Source organism: Ursus arctos, unplaced genomic scaffold (genome assembly GCF_023065955.2).
Source record: "Ursus arctos isolate Adak ecotype North America unplaced genomic scaffold, UrsArc2.0 scaffold_31, whole genome shotgun sequence".
NCBI lineage: Eukaryota > Metazoa > Chordata > Mammalia > Carnivora > Ursidae > Ursus > Ursus arctos.
The window spans coordinates 11,546,520-11,571,317 of NW_026622997.1; the positions used below are offsets into that span (position 1 = coordinate 11,546,520).

At 46.1% G+C, this 24,798-nt stretch overlaps 1 long non-coding RNA gene across 4 annotated transcripts; it reads right to left on the minus strand.

The window, feature by feature from the left end:
* Positions 1–6,054: 6,054 nt before the first annotated feature.
* LOC113264195 (uncharacterized) lies at positions 6,055–24,552 on the minus strand. Of its 4 annotated transcripts, none has more exons than XR_008956681.1 (5): positions 17,120–19,125; positions 13,474–13,605; positions 8,731–8,860; positions 7,899–7,941; positions 6,055–7,077 (listed from the first exon to the last, which is right to left on the minus strand). It is a non-coding gene; the product is annotated as an uncharacterized LOC113264195 (long non-coding RNA). The 4 variants fall into 4 exon arrangements; XR_008956680.1 differs by having other exon boundaries at positions 13,394–13,605; XR_008956683.1 differs by lacking the exons at positions 13,474–13,605; positions 17,120–19,125 and adding an exon at positions 24,496–24,552.
* Between the last annotated feature and the right edge of the window lie 246 nt (positions 24,553–24,798).

Genomic DNA, 24,798 nt, shown 5'->3' on the forward strand with positions numbered 1-24,798 from the left:
CAAGAAATTCTTCCTTAAGAAAGCAATGGAATGCAAAACTGAAAAGACAAGTAACCCAATGGAAAAATGGGCACAGGATCTGAATGTACGTTTCTCCAAAGGTAGACAAGTGGTCAGTGCTCAACACCATAAAATGCAAATCAAAATTACAATAATACCCCACTTCATTCCCACTAGGATTGCCATAATTTAAAAAAATGGGAGGGGCGCCTGGATAGCGCAGTCGTTAAGCGTCTGCCTTTGGCTCAGGGCGTGATCCCGGCGTTCTGGGATCGAGCCCCACATCAGGCTCTTCCGCTATGAGCCTGCTTCTTCCTCTCCCACTCCCCCTGCTGTGTTCCCTCTCTCGCTGGCTGTCTCTCTGTCACATAAATAAATAGAATCTTAAAAAAAAAAATGGGAGACTACAAGTGTTGGGGAAGAGGTGAAAAAGTTGGCACCCTTGCACGTTGGTGGTAGGAATTTACAACGGTGCAGCCTCCGTGGAAAACAGTTGGCAGCTCCTGAAAATGTTAAACACAGAGCTACCCCAGGACCCAGCCATTCCACTTCCAGGGAAATGAAAACGTATTCACACAAAAAGTTGTGCAAGAATGTTCACAGCAGCATTGCTCATAATAGCCAAAAAGTGGAAACAACCAAATATCCATCAATTGACAAATGGGGAGGGGCACCTGGCGGGCTCAGCTGGTTAAGCATCTGCCTTATGGCTCATGTCATGGTGTCAGCAACCTGGGATCAAGCCCCGTGTCGGGCTCCCTGCTCAGCAGGGAGTCTGCTTCTCCTTCTCCCTCTGCCCCGACCCTGGCTCATTCTCTTTCTCTCTCTCTCTTAAATAAATAAATAAAATCTTTAAAAAAATTGACCAATGGGGGGGGCGCCTGGGTAGCGCAGTCGTTAAAGCGTCTGCCTTCGGCTCAGGGCGTGATCCTGGCGATCCGGGATCGAGTCCCACATCAGGCTCTTCCGCTATGAGCCTGCTTCTTCCTCTCCCACTCCCCCTGCTGTGTTCCCTCTCTCGCTGGCTGTCTCTCTGTCACATAAATAAATAAAAAATCTTTAAAAAAAAAAAAATTGACCAATGGGGAAGCAAAATGTGGTGCATCCACACAATGGAATAGTATTTGGCAATTTTTAAAAAAATGAAGTACTGGTATGTGCTCCAACATGGATGAAATGTTGACAACGCAAGACCACATAATTATGATGCCTTTTATATAAAATGCGCACAATGGGCAAATCAGGAAACAGAAAGGAGATGGGTGGTTGCCTTGGGCTTGGAGGGGCTGGGGGGAAATGGGGAGTGACAGCTAAGGGGCACAAGGCTTCTTTTTGGGGTGATGAAATGTTCTAAAATCAGTTGTGGTAGAGGTTGCACATGAAACAGATTACAGCTGTTTCTGGAAGGGAACTTGACAGCGAGGGGACAAGAGTGTCCCTGTATATATATTTTTTACTACATATCCTGTGTGTGTACTGAATTTTATATCACATGTAATGTAACCTTTCCACAAGCAAATAAATAAAATAGGACTTTATGAAAAATCATATTAAGAATGACAAAGGAGTCGTAACTCCCAGTTCAATAAAAATTCAAAATGTATTAAGAAACCCAGTTAAATGTTTATACCAATACATATGCAAATCTAGATGAAAAGGATAATGTTTATGAAAATATAAATGTCAAAACTGACTCCAAAAAAAGGTAGAAAACAGGACCAGGCTAATCACCAGACAAGAAATTGAAAAGACAGCTGAAAACATACCTTCCCCCCTTAAAAAATAGCATCAAATTCAGATAGGTTTATAAGTGAGTTCTTCCAATCCTTCAAAGAAAGATAATTCTTACATATAAACTCTTTCCAGACATAGGAAAATATCCAAGACTTCCCCACTCATTTAAGAGGGATAAATGTCAGTGCACTAAGATAGGCATAAGGGTAATGAAACGGAAGGGGGGGCACGGAGAGAGGCTACACACCAGGGGTTTGGTGGGACCCACACTATGGGTTCTACCTATGGATTTTAACTGGTTGAATTTATTGCCAACATTTTAAAAATGGGGCATTGGGGTGGGGGGGTTGACGCACGGGTGGCTCAGCTGGTTGAGCTTCTGACTCTTGATCTCAGCTCAGGTCTTAACCTCGGGGTGGTGAGTTCAAGCCCTGCATTGGGGGCTTATTTTTTTTTAATTTAAAAATTTTTAAAATTTATTTATTAAAAAAACGACTTTTTTTTTCAGAAAAAAACAGACTGAAATAAAACATATGTAGCAGTTGTAATACAAATCACTAGAATGGTTATATGTTTAATTCCTATAAATCATTCGTGATTTGTCAAGCACTTAGCACAAACCAGGACGTTTTCATACTCTTTGTTTCTCAACAGAAGAAACACACAAACTTAACAGGGTATAAAGCAAGAGATATGAGTAGCCAAATATAAAGTAGATGGACAGATTGATAGATATCTGAAAGATACACCTTCTAGCAAAAATGGGATCCCATTTTTATGTACCAGATAGACAAAATGTAAAGCGCTGATGATCAGTGAGAGCAGCGGTGAGAATGTGAAGCTGGTGCGACCTTTTTGGAAACAATTTGAAAATACTTACTAAAAATTTAAATGAGGGACACCTGGGTGGCTCAGGCAGTGAAGCCTCCAATTCTTGATTTCGGCTCAGGTTGTGATCTCAGGGTGGTGAGATCGAGCCCCACATGGGCTCCACACCCAGCACGGAGTTTGCTTGAGATTCTCTCTCTCTCCCTCTGCCCCTCCCCTTGCTCGTGTACACATGCACACACCCTCTCTCTAAAATAAATAAACTCTTTTAAAATAAATACATTAAAATAAATAAAATAAAAATTTAAATGAGCACACCTTCAGACCCCAGGCAATTCATTTCTCTCTGTCTATCCTATAGAAACACTGGAAAATGCATTCAAATAGTCATGATACCGGTTTGCTATTGAGCCTAACAAGTTACCACAAACTAAACAAGTTAAACCAGCACAAAATTTGTTATCTCACAGTTTCTGAGGGCCAGAGGTCAGGTATATTTTTGTTGGGTCCTTGGCCCTGGATCTCACAAGATTGAAGTCAAGATGTCTCCCCGTGTGTTTTCTTCTAGTGGTTCCACTCAGGCAAGATCTGCTTCCAGGCTCCCTCGGGGTGTTAAGAGAACTCATCTCCTTGCAGTTGTAGGAGGGAGGTCCTGTTTTCTCCCTAGCTGTCAGAGATGAGCCACTCTCAACAACTAGAGGTCATTCTCAGGTCCTGGGGGGGGTCATGTGACCTTGCCACACGACCCTCTGTCAGCACGGTCACATTTCAGATCTCTCCCTTCAGAGATCCCCTTTTAAAGGGTCCTCTGTTTAAACAGGACCACCCAGAATATTCCAAATCCATTAGCTCCAAATCACAGGAGTTCTGTCCCATCCTCCTCATAGTGCAACAGGGGTGGGAATCTTGGGACTATCTCAGCATTCCACCTGCCACACCCACGAACAAGGATGTTCCTGCCAGTAGTTTGTGAAAATGAAAGCTTAGGAACAATTTAGAAATAAACTATGAATCAGGATACAGCCTATCCATCTGTACTACAAAATACTGGGCCGGCTGCATTGTTCAGTTGAACGAGACAGATCAGTGTGACACAAGTTTAAAAAAAAAGGCAAGTAAGTTACAGAACAATACATACAATAGGATCTTATTATGTAGAAATAAATAAATACTGACTTCCTGCCTCTATACTTGTTCTCAGGCCTCAGAGAGGCCTTTTCAGAATTCACATCTGATCCTGTCACCAGCGTTGCGCCCACCCTGCCCCCTGGCTGAAAACCTGACCTTGGAGTCCCAAGTTCTTAGGGTAAAGCCTCAACAAATCCTTATCCCGGCCTACCCGCATCTCTGCTGCTGTGCTCTGAGCCCCCACCAGCACACTTCTGCCCAAGACGTCTTAGTTGCCCATTTCACCTGGCTAACTCAGGTCCGTTGTTCAAAACTCAGTTCAAATGACACTCTCCTTGGCCCAATGCCCCTCCACCCCCCAGAGCAGCCAGGTACCGTTACAAGATCTCTTCATGTTCCCTCATTCTTCCCACAGTTTGTAAGTGTTCGTTTACTGTTGTGATTATTTGCTGGATAACTGTCTCCGCCAACAGACACTAAACTCCACAAAGGCAGGACCCAATCTGGTTTTGCTTATCACCGCATCACCCCAGTGCCTGGTACTCTGCCTGGCATAAAGTAGCAGCCTAACCAATCTGGGCTTCAGATTCAACAAATGAACTCCTTTCTCGGTCTCCAGATTCCCCTTCTAGAAGCTTCGCCTTCCTGTGTCTGTCCATCAGACATCCCCTCATCTGTGTGCATCTGTCTCCTAGCACTCAGCGTCCTGTACCGGACGTTTGCTCACAGTCCAAGCTTCCCTACCAGACTGTGAGCTCCTCCCCATGGCAACCAGCCCAGAGACAAACCCAGTAACCTAGCGATGGGTGAATGGAAGGACGACAGCTCTGCCTCTCTCTTATCTCCATTACTCCTCTGTGGGTGTCCTGTTTGGGGGTGGCCTGGGCTGATGAGGCTCAATGCGGCTGGCTGACACCCTTCCAGCAAGGAGGACTGGCACTCTTCAGACAGAGCTCTGGGAGAGGCAGACTCGCTGTGGTGGCTGGGGTGGGGTGGGGCGGAGGGAGTCCCAGTCAGGAGGAAGAAAATGGTCAGTGGCGAGTGTGGCAACAGGCAATGGGAAGTGTAGTCAGCATGGAGGAGGCCCAAAGCAAAGGGCAGGGCAGCTCACCAGGCAGGAAGGGCCCTGAGAGCAGACCCTGCTCTGAGTAAGAGATCAGAGAGGGACCCCCGGAGGGCCCATTGCAGGACAGGGCCCGGCGCAGCCTCCCGGCTGGATCACAGGCCATAACCCAATCCCCTCGGCGTCACCTTGGCAAACACAGTAGTGTCCTCTGCTCCTAAGATGGTACTCCATATACCCAAATGGGTGACCTTGAGGAAGGGGCTCTGGGACCCAGTCCAATCAGGAGTCTTGTTTTCCCAAGATAGTCAGAGGGAGGAGGAGCCTACGCCAGCTAGACAGAAGACCAACGTCAACGCCCACATGGCTGAGTATCCCGTCCCAAGGGCTAGGCTGCAACGCTGAGAACCGGAAGCAAGAAAAGTGTAGAGCAGAGCGCCTGGGTGGCTCGGTTGGTTAATCGTCTGCCTTCGGCTCAGGTCACCAGAGCTGGGCTCCCTGCTCAGTGGAAAATCTGCTTTCTCCCTCTGCCTCTGCCCATCCCCTGCTCATGCTCTCTCTCTCTCTCTCAAATAAATAAAATCAAGGAAGGAAGGAAGGAAGGAAGGAAGGAAGGAAGGAAGGAAGGAAGGAAAGAGAGAGAGAGAGAAAGAGAGAGAAGAAGAAAGAAGAAAGAAAGAAAGAAAGAAAGAAAGAAAGAAAGAAAGAAAGAACGAACGAACAAGAAATCTAGAGGACCTCCTTAAGGACCTCCTGCCATCATGGGCAGCCACCACTCTATTAAGCCTCCCCGATCCCCAGCTAGAAACATCTCCCTCCTTTCTCCTCCCACCAGGTCGAACCATTTGAAACTGCTGACAGTCCACTGTGTTTGTCCCACAGGAATGGCAATTTCATATGGCTCGATCTAACACACCAAGGGCTTTTGATGGCAGAGCCTCTGTTGTTTTCATTTGTTTCTCTGCCAGTCTTGCCGTATGGTAGATAAGATATATATGAACAGAAGAAGTTGTTGGTTTTATGAATTTGATTTTTCTCTGCCATGTAAGTCACCGGTCATTCCTTAGAAGGTTACGCTAAAGCCCTTAAAGGAAAATCAGTGTGTGTACAGCCCCTTATTGTGTGCAGTGGGGCACCCCTGCAGTCAGGTATAAACACGAAGAGAAAGGGAACTGAGATCAGCTAAGAATGTATCGGGGCCACTCACCGTACTTTTATTCACCCATTGATTCACAGCGACAATCTTGAAAAGGAGATTGTTGGTCCCATTTCAAAATTAGGGAATGAGCCTAAAGACCAACTTTTTTTTTAAATATTTTATTTTTTTATTTGAGAGAGAGAGAGAGAGCAGGTGTGCACACGAGCAGGGGGAGGGGCAAAGGGAGAAGCGGACTCCCCGCTGAGCAGGGAGCCCAATGTGGGACTCGACCCCAGGACCCTGAGATCATGACCTGAGCCGAAGGAGATGCTTAACCGACTGAGCCACCCAGGCCCCCCGTGAGACCAATCTTAAATATAAACAAATAACACATGCCATTAAAAAAGTAGGGACCCAATCTCCCAGATGTCAAGGCAACAGAGCGAACATCACAGAACTGGTACAAATGAGGACGCGAACTCCGGTCTACGTGGTTCTAAGGCAGATGATCTTTCCACCTCGCCACTTAAGGAAATTTTCTTAGAAAGCATTTTGTTCATACCCAGTGAATGAGCACACCCTAGAAACAGATGAGTTCTCCTGGGGGAGGACAAACACACAAACACAAGCTGACAACAATGAAGAAATTACTGAAAAGTTAACAAGGTGCCTCCTTAAAGATTCTCAAGCATTACAGTTCTCTGTTTTTGTAAAAACAGCCCATTCTTGTGTGAACTGTGCGTGAGTCCTGTGTACTTCTGGCAAAGTGTCGTTCCTCCACACTTGTCCCGTGTGCTCCAATTTCATTTCCGTGCCTTTCTCTGGTATTGGGAACTACGGGCTGGGCGTCTATTTCTGGAAAGGAGGCTCCTTTCGAGGCAAGTCTGATACGCCATACAAATTGAGGTGCTTGAAACACTACTGATGAGTCCTTCCACTAGGGCCTTGTTTCTGAGGCCGTCCTCATTTCTGCATATATTAATGTTGAAAAATATCCGCTTCCTACCCTCCGCACCCAGCAAACAGCCCTCTTGTGCTTGATGTCGCACGTCTGTGAAGGACGAGAGATGGATTCTACCCTGGATTCCAAGCCCTGAACGCCAATGCTTTCCGAGCAGTTTCCCCTGCTCCTGCCTGGTTCTGCATTCTTGTCCTTCTGGGCCACCGGAGTCTGAAAACTGAAGAGCTGCAGCCACGATATAGGGCAGGAAGGAACAGAAAAGTGAACGTGTGCAGAGCAGAAAGTCCAGAAATGAAAATCCTGAGGGTATGCAACGAACTCGTGCCATGCAAACTGCTGAGACCCCCACCCCAGACCCTCCAGTAAGGACAGGCAGGTCAGAGCACATGTGTCGGAGTTTGGGGAGTCGTCATGCCCAAGTCACTTCACACATTTAATGGGCACCATGTGCCAGGTCCCCCAGCCCAAATTCTAGGCACTGGATCACGCTCTCCCTCTCTTAAAATCCATTATTCTCCATTGTGCCTTCATTCGGATAGATCAGACTTCTGGAATCTAGACCCGGAATTTGCAAAACGAAGGCAAAAGCTAAAAAAAACACAATTAAGGTTATGCAAAGGAACTTTCAAAATAAGAATTCTTCCTTAGTGAGCACGTGGGGCATCTCAAGAACACGAGCCTTGTCTTTACTGCCCTTATTGGACGAAAGGGATGTGCTGCACACATCGGGAGGCAGCGGGAGTGGCGAGCTACCCAGGATTGCAAAAGAAAAGTCACTGCCAAGTGATAAAGGGGAAGGAGAGGGAAAAAGAGCCGTTCAGCACTTTAAAAGCAGAAAAACAAAGCACTGTCCCCGCCCTCCCTGCTCCATCTCACAATTTCCTTGGTGAAATAAAGGTGGATTAGAATTAAATAAAGCCACTCAAGTTCCTCCTTGGACTCAGTCTATGCCACAAATAATCCGTTTGCTGCCTGGGACCTTATCTGAAGTTTCTGTCTTCAGTTATCTGTGTGTGGATAAGAGAATCAAAGGAAATTTTCACTACCTGTTTCAGCTACTGGGCTAGGGTAGAAAGGTGGACTCCATTCCTGCAAAATAAAAGAACTACTTAATTTTCTAAGAAAATTTTCCCTTTGAAATAATTAGAAGCAGGGGAGGGGGGGAAGATGCGGGCGGGTGGCGGGGGGGGGGGGGGGGGACCACCAGGGCTTTGGAAAACCATGAAGCACAAGAAAGAGCATCAGGACAGCAGGGTGACAGGTGAGTCAGTAGGGACATCTGCCTCAGCCCCAAGGAAAAGAACACATGCAGAGAAAGCGGCCCAAGGATTCCTGCGTCTTGTTGAAATAAATCTCAGTATTTCAATCATCATCTTAGGGAATTGTAATCTAGTTCTATCTCTAAATAAAATTATTCTTCCATTACCTTTTTTTTCTTTTTTAACAGGGTTCCCCCCCAAAGCAGAGCCCAACACGAAGCCTGAACTCACGACCCTGAGATCAAGACCAGAGCTTAGATCAAAAGTCAGACGCTTAACCAACTGAGCCAGCCAGGCACCCCGCAAATAAAATTATTCTTAGTCGGCCTCAATTTTAAGAAGATACTGGCAGAGACAAAGGCATTAATTAAACAGAAAGCAAAGTGACAAAGAAACTTCAGAAAATTTGGAAATGATTGACTTATTTTGTGGCTCCTTCCTCAGATGCTGATACCCACCTTGAAAAATTCCCTTCTCCCTTCTCTCCTTATCTAAATAGTTAAGGAGACCATGCCCCATTCTTTCACCTTTCACTCTCCATGACTCATGCAACAAACATCCAATCTCTGTCCCAGCCTCAGTTCTTTGCCAGTGTCAAGCAAAAGCTAAAAGAACCCACCTCTCTTTGTCTCTGTCTCCCTCTCTCTCAGTTGTCTTAGGTATGGGCCAGGAGCCTCCCTTGAGCTCCTCTTCGTGGAATAGCTGCACCAACACAGTCTCGTCACCGAAAGCTGACAGGAAGGAACTTTCTGCAAAATATCAAGTAAGTAATACACACCACACAGACGCGCTTTAATCTCAAACTGTCAGAACTGCTCCTAGCAAGCTTTCTACTTCCAGGAAACACCAACAGCAACAAACAACCGTATTGTACAAGAAAACAAACAAACATCTGGAGTTGCTGATGTAGGACACAAAAATGAGGAGATGCAGATCCTCGCTGACATGGCTAATAAGAAACCTCTTCTATTTGCCTCCCCTGCACCAATAAAATATAGGCAAGGATGGTGTAATAAATGCTAATATTTACTGAAGCGCTCGTCATGTGCCAAACTGTGTGCGGACTGTTTCACTGAGGCCTCACAACGATCCTACGAGGTCGGTACCATTATTATTCCCATTTTACTGATGATCCACTGAGGCTTACAGTGTCTAGGAGGTGGCAACCCCACTCTGCATGCAGTCTTCCTACAGGACCCATATTCTGGTTTTTTGTCAGATTTTATTTATTTATAATAGAGAGGGAGCACACACAAAAGCAGGGGGAGGAGCAGAGGGAGAGGGAGAAGCAGATTACCCGCTGAGCAGGGAGCCCGATGAGGGACTCCATCCCCGGACCCTGGAATCATGACCTGAGCCAAAGGCAGACGCTTAACCGACTGAGCCACCCAGGCACCCCTGACATAGCCCTTTCTATCTTTACTCCCCAGTAAAATTTTTTTAATGTATTTCTAATAATCCAGATAATTATATTTTTCTCTGTTTCTGCACGTAACCATTAAATTTTTTTTGCCAGTTAAAATATTCACAAAGAGGAAGTTTTTGAAGTCTTTCAAAGAATATATTAACAAAAAATGGGAACAACATTAGTGTAGCTAATACCTGACGTTTATTGAATGTTTATTATTTTCCAGTTGCTAATTTCAAAAATGTCAATGTTTTATCTCATTTTTCAGAGCAGCTCTAATATTATTCTCACATAATAGATAGAAAAATAATGTGTGGAGGGACGCCTGGGTGGCTCAGTTGGTTAAGCGTCTGCCTTAGGCTCAGGTCATGATCCCAGGGTCCTGAGATCGAGTTCCGCATCGGGCTCCTTGCTCAGCGGGGAGTCTGCTTCTCCCTCTACCTGCTGCTCCCCCTGCCTGTGCTCTCTCTCTTTCTGACAAGTAAATAAATAAAGTCTTAAAAAAATAATGTGCGGAGAGGTAAACTAACTTGCCCACTCCTGTACAGGTAAGAAATGCGCATATCTGATTCTAACGCAGGCACTTTGACTCAAAGTCTGTCTGCGTCACTTTATGCTACGCTGTTTCCCTGAGTCTCTTTTTTTTAATTTACATTTTTAAGTCAATTTGAGCATAGCTGACACCCAATGTTACCTTAGTTTCAGGTACACAACACAGGGATTCAGCATCCCTGTACCATGCTGTGCTCACCCCAAGGGTAGCTCCCATCTGTCACCATACGAAGCTATGTCATTATCACGACTACGTTCGCTGTGTTGGGCCTTTCGCTCCCATGACATGTTCGGCCATAACTGGAAGGCTGTATCTCCACTCCCCCTCACCTATTTTTTTGTTGTTGTTTTAAAGATTTTATTTATTTATTCAACAGAGATAGAGACAGCCAGCGAGAGAGGGAACACAAGCAGGGGGAGTGGGAGAGGAAGAAGCAGGCTCATAGCGGAGGAGCCTGATGTGGGGCTCGATCCCATAACGCCGGGATCACGCCCTGAGCTGAAGGCAGATGCTTAACCGCTGTGCCACCCAGGTGCCGCCCCCTCACCTATTTTGCCCATCCCTCCCTCCGCTTCTACTTTCTAACCCTCCTTTGCAAAGATGACCTTATTTCCTTCCCCAGCAATCCTGAAAACTCAGGGAAGTCTGACTTGAGTTTCTGGAAAATCGGAATGGAAGGGCTAGAAACTATCAGTAGAACACACATCGTGTGGCCAAACATTTTCGAATTCTCCTCCATTTTACTCAGTGGCTTAGATAGAACGAGCTGGTGGCAAGTAACAAGAAGCAATTGAGGTCAGGTCAGTCTCCTGAGTCCTATCCTCTGCTCTGTCCCTCCCAGTCAACATTAGGGAGACATTAGAACTTAGTGGTTAAGAATATGGGTCCTGGGGGCGCCTGGGTGGCTTAGGTGGTTATGTGTCTGCCTTTGGCTCAGGTCATGACCCCGGAGTCCCAGGATCGAGCCCTGCACTGGGCTCCCTGCTCAACAGGGAAGTTTACGTCTCCCTCTCCCTCTGTGAGCTCTCTCGCTCTCCTTCTCTCTTAAATAAATAAAATCTAAAGCAAGCAAACAAACAAAGGGCTATGTCAGGAGTTGGCAACCTTTCAAAGCATGAAGTCAAGGTTCTGATACTTCGCACAGGGACTGAGAAACCGGAGTGGGGGTGGGAAGAGGACCATGGGTGGTTGCTTGACTCTCCCAGCAATGAGAGCAGCAGGAGGCCCCAGTGCTGTATAAACGGAAGCTACTCATCAGCGCACCTGCTTGTGCGTGATATATGAAGTACGCACACTCATGCACGATAGATTGCACCTACACAGTCTGCCAGGGCTCATTCAGTGACCGACGGGCAAAGTCTGTACTGGAGACCATATACCTCAGCTTTGTCTCCCAAGAGCTGATGATCTATGGAGACATGGGATAAATAATCATGAAAATGGCTCCAAAATACATATTAGAGAAGGAAAACAAGAAAGAGCTGGTATTAACAGCTCAGGGGTAATGGGAGAGAAACGGGGAGGGGGTGAAGTGAGCCAGGAGTTGGGATAGTCTTGGAGCAGCAATGACAGGGCTCCTGGGGTACAGTGGCCCTTCGGCCTTTGTCACACGCATGTTTGAGAGATGAAGCACCAGTGCCACCTCTGTTTTTATGCTTTCCACTCTTGTGGGGGGGATTTTCAGCCTTCTTCTACCCAGGGCAAGTCCCGCAGGAGTAAGCGCCCAGTAAACAGCTGGCTGAATCGATAAATGGGAAAGGGTTCTGTTGGTGCATTTATTCAAAATGTTTTTGTTTATTCAGTAAGTCCTGTGGTGCTTTTAAAGTATGTCCATAAATTCTTTGATGTTCTTCCCTTCAGAGAATGGAGCCTAATTCCCCTCCCATTAAGTGTGACTATATTTAATCACTTCTAATAAATACTATGTAGCCAATATACCTGAAATAATGGCCCTCCTGAGATTAGGACATACAAACAATAGCAGTTTCCTTGTTCTTTCTCTTGAATTACTTTCTCTGAGGGAACTCAGCTCCCATGTCATGAGGGTACCTAAACAGGCATCTGGGAAAGTTCACATGGGGTGAATAGCAAAGGCCTCCCGCCAATGGCCATGGAAGGGAGCCATCTTAGAAGAAGAGCCTCTACCCAGTCAAGCCTTCAGTGGACTGGGAGACATCTGGCCTGCAACCTCACAGGAGAAGCACCCAGCTAAGCTATTCCAGAATTTCCAACCCACAAGAAAACTATAACATAATAAATGTTTGCTGATGTGGGGTGCCTGGGTGGCTCAGTTGTTAAGTGTCTGACTCAGGTCATGACCGCAGTGTCCTGGGATAGAGGCCTGCATTGGGCTCCATGCTCAGCACAGAGTCTGCTTGCACCTCTCCCCCTCCCCCCCACCGAATAAGTAAAAATAAAATCTTTAAAAACAGTGTTTGTTGTCTTAAGCTATTAAGTTGTGGGGTCGTTTGTTATGCAGTAATGTATACCTAATACAGGATTCTACCCTACTAGGTACAAGGCTTTGGAGATACAACGATATGTAAGGTATGTCTGTCCCGCCCTCATAGAGCTCAACCTATTAGGCAGCATACAGAGAGACACATGCTCTCATAGAAAGAATGAGGTGCTGATGAGCAGGAGATCCAGGGAAGCACAACGAGGGTCATCCAGCCCAGTATAGGAGGTCACAGCTAAGTGATACCTAAGCTTTAGACCAAAGATAAGCAGAAATTATCCAGATACATCAGTCTGCTAGGGCTGCCATAGCCAAGTACCACAGACTGGGTGGCTCAAACAATGGAAATTTATTGTCCTCAGTTCTGGAGGCTGTAAGTCTGAGATCAAGGTGTCAGCAGAGTTGTGAGGCTATAAGGTTGTGGGGCTGTGAGGTAGGGATCTCTTCCAGGCCTTTCTCCTTGGCTTATAGATGGCCATCTCCTCCCTGTATGTCTTCCCATCATCTCCTCTTTATGCATCTCTGCGTCCAAATTTCCCCTTTGTATAAGGACAGTAGTCATACTGGATTAGGCCCCATCCCAATGACCTCATTTCACTTGACTACCTCTGTAAAGACCTGATCTCCAAATAAGCACACACTCTGAAGTACTAGGGTTAGGAATTCAGCATATGGTTGGGGAACACAATTCGGTCCATAGCACCAGGTGAAAGCCTATGAGGACATGGGAGAATAGTTCATGCAGATGGATTAGCTTGTCCTAAAGACTATAAAGGCAAGACATAGCATGTTAAGTTGGAGAATTATGAGTGTAAAGTGAGGGAATATAGCAAAAGCTGGGGCCAGGTCATATAGGGTCTTACAAGCCATGTTAAAGCATTTCCATTTTATCCTAAGAGCAGTAGCAACCACTGAAGAGTTTTATGCAGGGAGGTCACATCACCAGGCTTGCATTTGAGGAAATTCGCTCTAGCTGCCTGGCTGAGAATGGATCAGCAGGAGCAAGAATCCCCACAGGGAAGAGCAGTTAGGTTACTGCAGGCCGCCGGCAAACGAGGGTGGTGGTAGTGATGGCCTGGGAAAAAGCAGAACATTCAAGTAATTATAGAGTGAGAGGCAACAGTATTTATTGAAGAGCTGTAGTGGGAGTGGGACAAGAAAGAATCAAGGATGATGCCAAGTCCCCTGGCTCGGGCAAACAGGTAGATGGCCTGTGGTAGCCTCCACAGAGAGAGGATGCAAGAAAAGGGTTTGGGGTAAAGAAGACCAGTTCATTGTCAGACCTTCTGGGTTTGAGGTTAGTGCGAGCCCCACAGACTAGCTGGGTTCCAAAGCAGTGAAGAAAAAGCTGGTCTGGAGACAGATACGTGGGAGCCATTCACATCAAGCCGATAATTGAAGCCCTAATAATAATGAGAGTGCCTCGGGCAAGAGCATGGATCTTTGGAGAGCAGCAACCTGGAAAGACAAAGCATAGGCCAGAGAGATAGGAAGAAAACCAGGTAATCAAGAGAACAGATTCATTCAAAAGATGGCAGTCAGCAGCAAATTATGCTGAAAGTCAAATAATAGGAACTGAGATGTGCCCCTTGAATACAGTGACCAGGATATTGTTGATGACCTTGGCAAGCACATCAACCCCAGTGATGCTCATTTGGGGTCTATAAAGTAATCTTAATAGTCTTAAATATATTAAAAAGATCCTTCTTGGGGAGTGAAGCATGGGAGACTATGGACTCTGAGAAACAAACTGAGGGCTACAGAGGGGAGGGGGTGGGGGAATGGGATAGACCGGTGATGGATAGTAAGGAGGGCACGTATTGCATGGTGCACTGGGTGTTATACGCAACTAATGAATCATCGAACCTTGCATCAGAAACCAGGGATGTACTGTATGGTGACTAACATAATGTAATAAAAAAACATTAAAAATTAAAAAAAAAAGATCCTTCTTTCTTTATGAATGGATAAAAGGGGAGCTTCTTAGCCACCAGTATCACCCCAAAATCCCTTTGCAAGCAGGTACCCCACATTGGATTGGCAGAATGGCTCCAATATTTCCTAAGTCCAATGGAGAACTCACTAAGACAGCCCTGAGACAGGACTAGAGGAACCTACTATTAAAATAAAAGGTGAGCTTCAAAACAGCACCTCCACCTAACGTCCTCCTAGAACACAAGAAACAAATCCTCTTTCGGGGAAATGTGGGGAGACGACTTCATGTCTAGTGCTGTCACGGGTACAGGCAGGACCCTGTCCAAAAGGGCCCTGGCAAGCTTCTCTTTCTCTGGACAGCATAGCCTCTGTGCCTAAGTTTGAAATGTCTAACAACCCTGCCCTCGTTACTTGTCTCATCCCTCATCTGGAAAATAAGGATGACGATACAACTCAGCACAGAGGGCAGAACAGGATCAAATGGGGTTACTCAGCACAGTGCTAGGTACATAGTAAGAGCTCAGGGAAATATTTTTGTGATAGTAAATAACATACTGTGGGTAGTATAAATATTATTTGTGCTAGATCCCAGGGACCCTCAGAAATCCTCCTTTTTGCATGGCAACTTAGGAGCCTGCGGGTCATTCTCACCCTCCCCTCACCACCTGCACCTCCATCACCCTGCCCTGCCCACACACTGCTCTCCAAGAACAGGAACTCGGTCTCACGATTCCTATCACACACCCAGCGTCCCGTGTGCCTGGCACATGGCGGTAAGTAAATAATGTTTGTGGAATGAGTTAATAAATTCCAAGTGTATCTACTAAAATGTACTTAGGGGAGTAGAGAAACACTGCTTCCAGGAATGGAAAAAGTCATGTATGAGGGAGTCACGGAAAGGCTGCTAAGTCTGAAGAGGAAAAGATCTGGGGCTCACACCATATTCTGGGTGAGAGGCATGGAGATCCACTCTTCAACAAAGTTCAGAGAATGAGCAAAGCAACAGAGCAACCTGACCGCACAGCAGGAAGAAAAGATAACAGCAGTGTGGGGTTTTGTTGGTTTTTTGCCCTTGCAGGGGAACTCCCTTTGTAGGCAACAGAACCAAGAGAGCAGTTACAGACAAATGCATATCTGTTGGTAATGCCGAGGGCTGCAAATTTCTATCACATCGTTAATCAGGAGGTGGAAGTGGCAAGGGTCTGGTGAAACAGTGACGATTTGGGAACACCAAAACACAAACAAACCCCCAACATAATCTAGCAAAACCCAACAAATGACATGACATTTCAGACCCAGCAGGAGACAAAACACAGACCCCCAAAGAGGAAGTGATGTATTCACCCTAGCCAAACAATGAAGTCAACACTTTGAAAGGAGAAAAGAAAATCAAGCACAAAGGGACAGCCGAAATTCCTTAAAAGAACATGGAGGGCTGTGTCTGAAAGGGCTGAAGTTAGCAGCATCCTAGCCCAATCCCTCTCCCTCCCTCCCTCCCTCTCTCTCTGTCTCTCTCTCTCTCTCTCCCAGTCAGCCCTTGCTGGCAGACACTTATGGGCTTCCAGGCTCTGGAATGACCAAAGAGAAGTTAAAGTCTCCCTCCCCTTACTAACAGAATGTCAAGCAAGGGACACAACCCGAGGTCAACGTGGAAAAGAATGGAAGCAGAGGGGGAGGGCATGTCACAGAGTGGCATAGTGGCAACGATGGCCCAGTGACTCCGAATGCTATTCAGTGGACGCCTAGAGTTGACAATAAGATGTAATCTTCCACGTAATGATGCTTTGCCGGAATAGGACCTCTTAATCCCAGTTATCTCAAAGAAACATAAACATTAATTAGGTGTTCCCAATGCCTCTAGGGGAATTCCATTTTCATCTTTCATTTAACTGAGAAACTGAGGTACAGAGAGATGAAGGAAATCGCCCGAAGGGTAGCCGTGTGAGTCAGCAGCCTGACCAGGAAGCCAGGGCTGTGACTCCTCGCTTCCTGGTTTCCTCTCTAAATATTAGAGCACATTCCCTTCTAGAGGCAGCTTTCCAGGAGAGAAGGCAAAGGAGCTTCAGGTCATCCTGGGGAGGGGCAAGATACCTGCCAAAAGGCGCACCCAGGTCAGCAGAGAACAAAAGTTTTTCTTCCAAGATGGGGCTCTCCCCTTCCTTTACCAGCATTGCTCAGCCTGGATCATCAATTTACCTCCTGTCCTGACTTCGTCCTCCCTCAATGGGCGCTGTCCCCACGCGCCATTCTAAAGCGGCGGCTGCACGAATTAGCAGGACTCTGTCCCTAGAGCCCCAGAACCCAATTGTGCCCCAGGGTGTGCCAAAAGCTCCCCGCGTGTGCTGTGCATTGTAAAACGCTGGCACGTGCTTTGGCCAAGGATTTTGTCCCTCTTAACGGCCACCAGAAATTTCGTTTGGCCATCTGTCCCTCTAAAGCGAAAAAGGGAAAGAAAGCAAAGCAAAGGCTGTCATTGCTTCTTATAAGCCCCCAAAGCTGAGTGGAAGTTTAAGCAACTTCAAGGAAAGTGCACGCACACTACACCCCCAACCGTTTGAGGACTTTCCACTTTTTAATGCACCAGAGCCAGATTCTGGAGCAGAGGGACGGTAGCGATTATTCTAGAAGTTATATCATAGATGGTGTAACATTACCTTCTGCCCACTGGGATCTTGTCAGCCATGTGTGCCTGGTCTATTTTGAGACCCATCTGAGCCCGCTACCTGGGACAGGGGCAGTGCTGGCAAATCAACGTTCGGCTGACAGAGGTTTAACCCGCCTCATCTGGTCAGGAGCAGCAGCAAGAGCAAACCATCCCAGCAGCTGACTTTGTGGTTTGAAAGACTGCTTTTCCTTCAACAGAAAATTTCAAGGCATAAACTGCAATTGCAACCTAAATCAACCAGCTTTGGGAAGAAACACAGACACGCCTTTTTACTTGGATTTCTTTGTGATTCAGGCAAGAGGGCAAACAGTACCATATTGCTGAACTCTTTCCCAAAGGCAGGGCTGAGAGCCAGACTCCCCGGCAGGCAGGTGTAACAGGTGCTGGGTGTGCAAAGGCCCTGTTCATTGTCTTGGGTTTACCTATGGGAGACACTGGCTTTTCTCTTTGCCCCTGGCAGGTAACCAGTTCTTAGGACCTAACCTCACACTATATTTTCAGCTATTTCCACAAATTATGCAGCTCCCTGGTCTCACTGGGGGGCGTTAGCTGCTTTAAGAGGCAGCATTCTAGTCTTCTCGCTGTCCTGTCCCTCACTGCCCACCGCCAGCCGCCAGGCTTGCTACCTGCCCCTTAGCACATGCTTTCTGCATGCTGCCTCACTGCACTGGACCCAGAAACCACTGTTGCTGGCCTTGCTGACACACGCCCCTTCCTCCCAACTCCCAAATATAAGTGGCTCCCTCTTACTTCTGCACCAAGGGAGTGGTGAGGATTTATGCAGCGCCTGGGAGATATTTTAAGATATCAGCCCATCTGACTGCCTACATTTGGTTTTTGTCTTCCTAATAAGAGAGGAGAAAGTGTTTATTTCTGGCAGACGATCGTCATAGATTTGAAGGAGGGGTAATTGGAAAGGCTTCACCTCCTTCCATCTCAAAATGAGAGGGACACTGAGGAAGATGACCAGATAAGTCCTCAGCTGATGGCAAAACAGCTGGAGGTTCTATAAAGAGTTTAGAGGTGAGAGTGAACCCAGATCCAAGCACTCGAGAGAGGCTAGCGGTGAAGTCAAACTGAGAAGATGCCCCATTTTTTTTAGCCTCCATATGTGTCCAAGAGTGGGATCTTTTGGCTTCCATATGTCATTACTGACTTAATAGCTATTGTGTGTAATATCCTCTTAATTAACTTCTACTTAGGCAAATAATAAATAATCTCCCTTTCTGTAGGACTCATTCGTCTCAAAAATAATTTCCCCTCTTCCTTAAGGTAGTAAGATCTAAAGAAGTCTTTTCTGTTAACTGAAAGGTTGGTGGTTCGATCCCACCCAGGGACGCTTGTGTTTCAGGGAAAGTTGGCCTTTAAAGAAGTCTTTCAATAGCTCCCCTTTTTTGATGACTGTCTCTAGAAGGGAAAAGTTAGAAAGACCAGAATAATTAGGTTAAGTCATAACTAGCCCAGTGCCATCTGTGCGTTGAATGAGCGGGTGATCTTGGTAACGGTTAAGCCACTTACTAAACTAGTACTCACTGGGAAGCGATAAAGGAACAAGTGACTAATGATGGATGGTCTAAGGAAACAGCTGTCATTATTTGGGTTCAGTTTACACAATTCTCACCTTTCCAAAGATAAGAATAGGCAGGTGCTTAAGTCATTAGACCCTAGAGCTGGTGAGGAGGCCCCACAGGGGTCCAAGCTCCTCTCGGAAGACTGAGTGAGTAGTCTGTGCTGGTGGAGGATTTAGAGTCAGACCTAGGTTCAAATCCTCACACCGTCGCTTACCGGAGGCATGACCTTAGGTAAACATAACCTCTTTCAGCATCAAATTCCTCATCCGTCAAATGGAAGAATAATAGTATTCGCCTCCATAGTGTTGTTGTGAAGATTAGCAAAACATGCCAGGTGCAAAATAAGGGCTTAATCAGCAGCAAATAATGATTGGAGAACAAATAAAATGAAGAGGATTTGTTAATAAACATGAGACTTCCAACTAATCCTACCTCCAATTATGATTTGGACGCTTACTGTGTCATCCTTCACCCTGAACCCCACTCAGCAATGATGCCATCTGCTTGCTTGCTTGTGGTAATAATCCAAGACTAACATCCCTTAAAAAAAAAAAAAAAAAAACACCCTGCTGAAAGGTGAGTGTATAGAGAGCAAGCAGAGAAACTTCGAGAATAAAAATTCACTCTGTATTAAGAGCCTTCTGAGACATTCTGAACAACATTTGCATTCCTGACAAGGTTCACCCAATTTTAAGTTTCTACTACTGTAAAAAGTTCCTGCAGAGATCTCTATCCTGGATATTTCAGGCCTGATAGTATGCATAGATCGGGAAAAGTCCTCTTGGCTCGGAGCGCCAGAGTGAGTACATTAAGTATAAAAAGTGGCGCAGAAGGTATGCCTAGAACTTCCAGTTCTGAGCGCCAATGATAAACCCATGAGTGCATTGAATTACCCCTGGAACCATTTTATCTCCTGTGGGATATACTATATAATGAAACAAAGAAATTAGTATGTGCTTCATAGAATAAGGCTAAAGGGAGAGAGAATGTGCTTTACCAAATATACGAACGAGAGCTTCTCACCTCACCTAGAGAGCTGGTTCTTGGCTTTTGTACTGCCCCCCCCTACGTAAGAGCATAGCTCTATTTTTGGTACTCATTGATGTAAAACATACATAAGTACGGGATGATAGTATAAATTCAGAAAAGCTTTTCAATGCATTTGCAGCTTATTTGTGAATGACAAACACGGGCATTTGGACCGGCTGCATTTCTATGCCAGTGATTTTATTATTCGATCTACAGAAATTGTTGATGCACTAAAGCGTCTCTGACCCCTTGCAATAACTCAGTGCCCCCGAGGGCGTATTCAGCCACCAACTGGGGCCACAGACTCGGAGCACAAACATGATGGGAAGGCAGGAAGGGATGCTCAACATATCCTGAAAGTTTTTCTGCAATTCAAACAAGGTGAGAGAAAACTGCTTTCCCCTAAACCGCGGACCGTAAGAAGTTACTCTCATTTGGAAACTAGTTTCATCTCTATGTGCTTGGAAATCCCACCCATGTTACAGTTTCCCAGCTCCCTACAAAACAATAAGTATTGCCAATAAAATATTTATTGAATGATAATGATCTTGCTTATAACCTCCATGGTGTCTATCCCTTTAACCACATTCATGGTGTTGTCTTCGTGATATTTTGATAGTTTCCAGATGCAGGTACACCTTATATGAATAGAAAGAGGGGGAAAAAAACCCCAAAGTCACTTAAAAATAGAACCAGAATTGTAGCTACCACATGTGTTTTAAATATATTACCCACACAATTAAGAATACAGTATTATAAACCAGCTCTATAAATCTTATAATAAAAACAGTAACACACCAACTCTTCTTAGCCACAAAGAGGCCCTTAATACTATTATTGATTCCATGATAATGTGGCTTTGGGATTGGCTTAATATTTTGTAGTAAGAATGTTAGCTAGCTGAGATAAATCGTAACACATCCCCTTGCGTGTACCTAAAATGGGGGGGGGGGGATCTTGTTGCAAGGCAGAAGCAAGCTCAGCATGAGCCTGCCTTCAGTATTCCTGCAAATCCTTTGGCTTTTTACTACCATTTAAAAGTGCTAAGAAAATTTAATTTTCAGACAGGGCCTCAGGCATTGTTCTGTAGACAACACAATTGAGATCTTTTGCCTTCAACTTCAGACCTAAACTAATCCAGGAAGAGTGAGGAAAGGTCTGTGTTGGTGTGAATACAATTTGTAAATTATAAGGTGCTAGCCTATGCAAATGTCAGCAATTAAAATTACTGATTACACTTCTCCCTGACCTTGACTCAACCGGTCAGAAAAAATAACTTTCTGAAACTTCCAACAAGAAGGTATTTCAACATTATGAAGAGACTTTTTTCCCTGGGAATATGCAGAAGTAGCGATAAGAGAATAACAAACTCTCGTAAGTATGGCAATTTATGTCATTTACGATCTTCATTCCCCTCCCCCCCGCCCCTGAAAAAAAAATTGGATTATTTTAGTACCAGACACTATATAATTTCAGTGCAAATATTTCACTAGATATGTCAAAGACATGAGAATTCCTTTTCAAAAACAGCATTAATCCCAAGTCTACTTACACTTAAGCCAGTGACAATGATTCCTTAATAGTCTCTAATAAGTAAGTGTTCAAATTTCCCCCAAATGTCCCATATTTATTTTTTATCAAATCTATCTTCAACTTTTAAGGATAGTGGCTGTTTTTAAGGAACTCAGCTGAAATCCCCTTACAGTTCCTCTTAGAAATATTTCTTTAAATAAGTGCTTAGTCATGGGGCATTTTATCACCGATTCAACAATCGCCCTAGGCCTTTACGGAGATGGGCCCACACCGCTCCACGGTAGAAAGCCTGCTGAGGCTTTCTTCAGTCTTTTCCCGTAGGGCAGCACTTCACAGTGCAAAGAGCTGAGAGTCAACAAACCTGAATTCTAATCTCCATTCGGTCATTAGATAACTGTATAACCTTGAGCAAATCCATTTTCTTCTCTGTGTCTCAGTTTCCAGGCCTGTAGAATGAAAGGGGTCGGCCTGGGTCATCTCTACATTTCCTTTGGTTCTTAGGTTCAATATGTTTGATTTTATGTTTAATTAATTTCAAGTACTATATCTTCATGATGTTATCTGCAAAGATGGGAGCAGGTCTATTAGAGAAGAGAGCAGAGTATCTGAAATCATCAGACCTGTCAAATCCTGACTTGCGTTCCCTTGGGTAAGTCGTTAACCTTTCTAAGCCTCAATGTCAAATTGTATTACAATGATTTATCGTACTTACCCACCTCACCTACCAGACGCAAACTTCTTCGGAGCAGGATGTTATGTTTGTCTATCACCAGAGCCTAGTGTCTAGAACCTGGTACTTGATACCGTGATACAGTGAATATTGTACATTTTATTCACTTATTATAAAAATCCGACCTTGCCTGTGACCTTTGGTAAGAGATGATTTTTTTTTTTTTGCTATGCTAAATTTCATCTCTTTGTAAACTGTTATATGCTTGCTTGCTTCTTCTCCTGTTTTATTTTATGTTTGAGAGAGAGATCGGGGAAGCAGGGCAGAGGTAGAGGGAGAGAATCTTAAGCAGGTCCACGCCCAGGGTGGAGCCCAATGCAGGGCTTGATTTTAGGAGCCTGAGATCATGATCTGAGCCTAAATTAAGAGTGGGACATGTAACCCACTGAGCCACCCAGGTGCTCCTCCTTTTTTTTTAAAGTATACTTCTCTATGCTCAGCACCATTTTTATTTTTTTCTTTTCTTTTTTTTTTTTAAAGATTTTATTTATTTATTTGACAGAGATAGAGACAGCCAGCGAGAGAGGGAACACAGCAGGGGGAGTGGGAGAGGAAGAAGCAGGCTCATAGGAGAGGAGCCTGATGTGGGGCTCGATCCCATAACGCCGGGATCACGCCCTTAGGCGAAGGCAGACGCTTAACTGCTGTGCCACCCAGGCGCCCCCATTTTTATTTTTCTATAATGAGTTTTGCGGTCATTCTTTGGAGTCGTTGCTTAGTAGCTTAGTGCCAATTTAATAAAGCATTTTTATCAACTTCTACAAATCAAAATAATACAGGAGATAGTGTAACAGCAACATTATATATCAGATACATGAATTTTCTGATGAACGGAATGTTTACTGGGACTAGTTCCCTAAAAATGATCCTGATTCAGTTTCTAATAGAGCCGAATGGGAACAGCTGTGAATATTTCCTCAAATGGTCTCTCTCTTTTGTGTAAAGACACTGAATTTAGTTTATCATTTCATGACCCCCAATCACACTCAGGTACTATTTTGAAATGTGAACATTTTCCTTAACCGTGTTCAAATCTGGTGCAACTGTTAGAGCAGCATTTCCTGAAAGGAATACTAATCCTGAACATTCATGCTCACAAAAACCAGTGACTGGACAGACACATTTAGGAAAGCCTGCATACCATCACTTCTTGGCGATTCACAAACCCCTTAGCACACAGAAGATTCTGGAAAGTCTTGCCAAAAAGCTATTTGTTGCATTTCTTTGTTGTATAACAAACTTGTTCATCTCAGCATTTTTCAAACTTCCTTATTCCATGTACCACTAAGAAAGAAAACTAGGACTCAAAGCTAAGATGCCATCAAATACGACATCAGAGATGTTAAAACTCAAAAACGTGCATCTTAGGAGAGGAGGTGTGGTAATAGGACCACAGAACCTTTTGTCAGACATCACCTACCGCCTCCTGAGGACCTAGCGTTCTCTGGAACAACACTCTGGACGCCTATGCTCTAGCCCAGAGCGTTCACAATTATTTCAGAGGAAGCAGGTAAAAGACTATGCTTTCCTATTAAGAAGTAAAAGAATAAGAACTTTGAAGTTAAAAAAAAAAAAAAAGGAAATACCGGTCACCCGTTTTAAGTGTGAACCAGACCTTGTTCAGTTAAAAATTGCTAGGTCCGCATCAGCATGTTAACTGTCCAGCTGTCCTCAATAAGCATGTAAATCTCTTTAAATTAAGATGGCATGTAATTAAATCATTCAGCCTGTTGACGGGCTTCTCCACACAGGTAGTTTACTTTCACTTGAAGTAACCCATTTACCTCTGCAGAGCCCCACACCCTGAAGTGACTCAACTTCATAACACCACCATTAAAATCTCTAGCCCTTTACAGGCTAGGCTAGGGCGTAAAGCATCAGTAACTCTCCAGTGAGTCAGATGAAGTATGGGAGTGCTGGGGGAAGGTTGGAGGGCCTCGTAAATCTGCTTCCAGGGGAAGGGTGCGGTGCGTGGCCAGGGCTCCTCGGGCTCCCCTCTGCACCAGTGCACAGGCCTGGCCCAAGCCACCCGCGCACATCCTTCTCCATCTTGCCAATCTGAGCAAGACTCCTTCAGGGACAGCGTGTCCCTCCCCAGGCTGGCCCAGGTTCCCCATCTTCCCCGCACGCCTAAGTTCAGCCCCTCGGACGCTTCCGAACGTCTGAACTGCGCGAATCCAGCTTTCTGGACGCGAATCTGGGGGTTTCCCCGGGCTCTCCGGGCTGGCAGCACCGGCCAGGGCCTCGCGCCGTCCTTCGGGCCGGAACAAACAGCCCATGACCCCGGGAGGCCCGGGTCACCTTCACACTCGCCTCCGCCCCGCACCTCCCCCGGGGCCGGGGCCTGCCTCCCGCGGCGGCGCCCCCCTCGCCCAGCCCGGAGCCGCGGGGGGGGGGGGGCTGGGGGGGACTTGTACGGGCTCCGCCGCGCTTCGCAGGGCGCCGCATCCGCCGCCGGGATGCTGGCAGCCGGGGGACGGCCTCGCGCGGCCCTCTCCTTACTTATCCACCCGGCAGTTTCCATGGCTCCGCCGCCATCCTCCGCCCCTTCCTCGAGCAGAGCCCGGCGGCGGGCACGGGCCCGGCCCGGAGGGAGCCGCGGGGGGGGGCGGGTGCGGCGCGGAGCCCCGGGGTCCCGGGGCGGGGGCCGCGCGTCGTTCCCAAGCCCCGGGGGCACGCAGGGGCGCACCCCAGTCCTACCCCCCGGGCAGCTGTGCCACTTCCGCGGGCCCGGCCCGCCACCCCCGCACTCGCCCGCACTCCAGGTCTGTTCCCCACCGGGCCAGGCGCCGGGGCCCCCGAGCG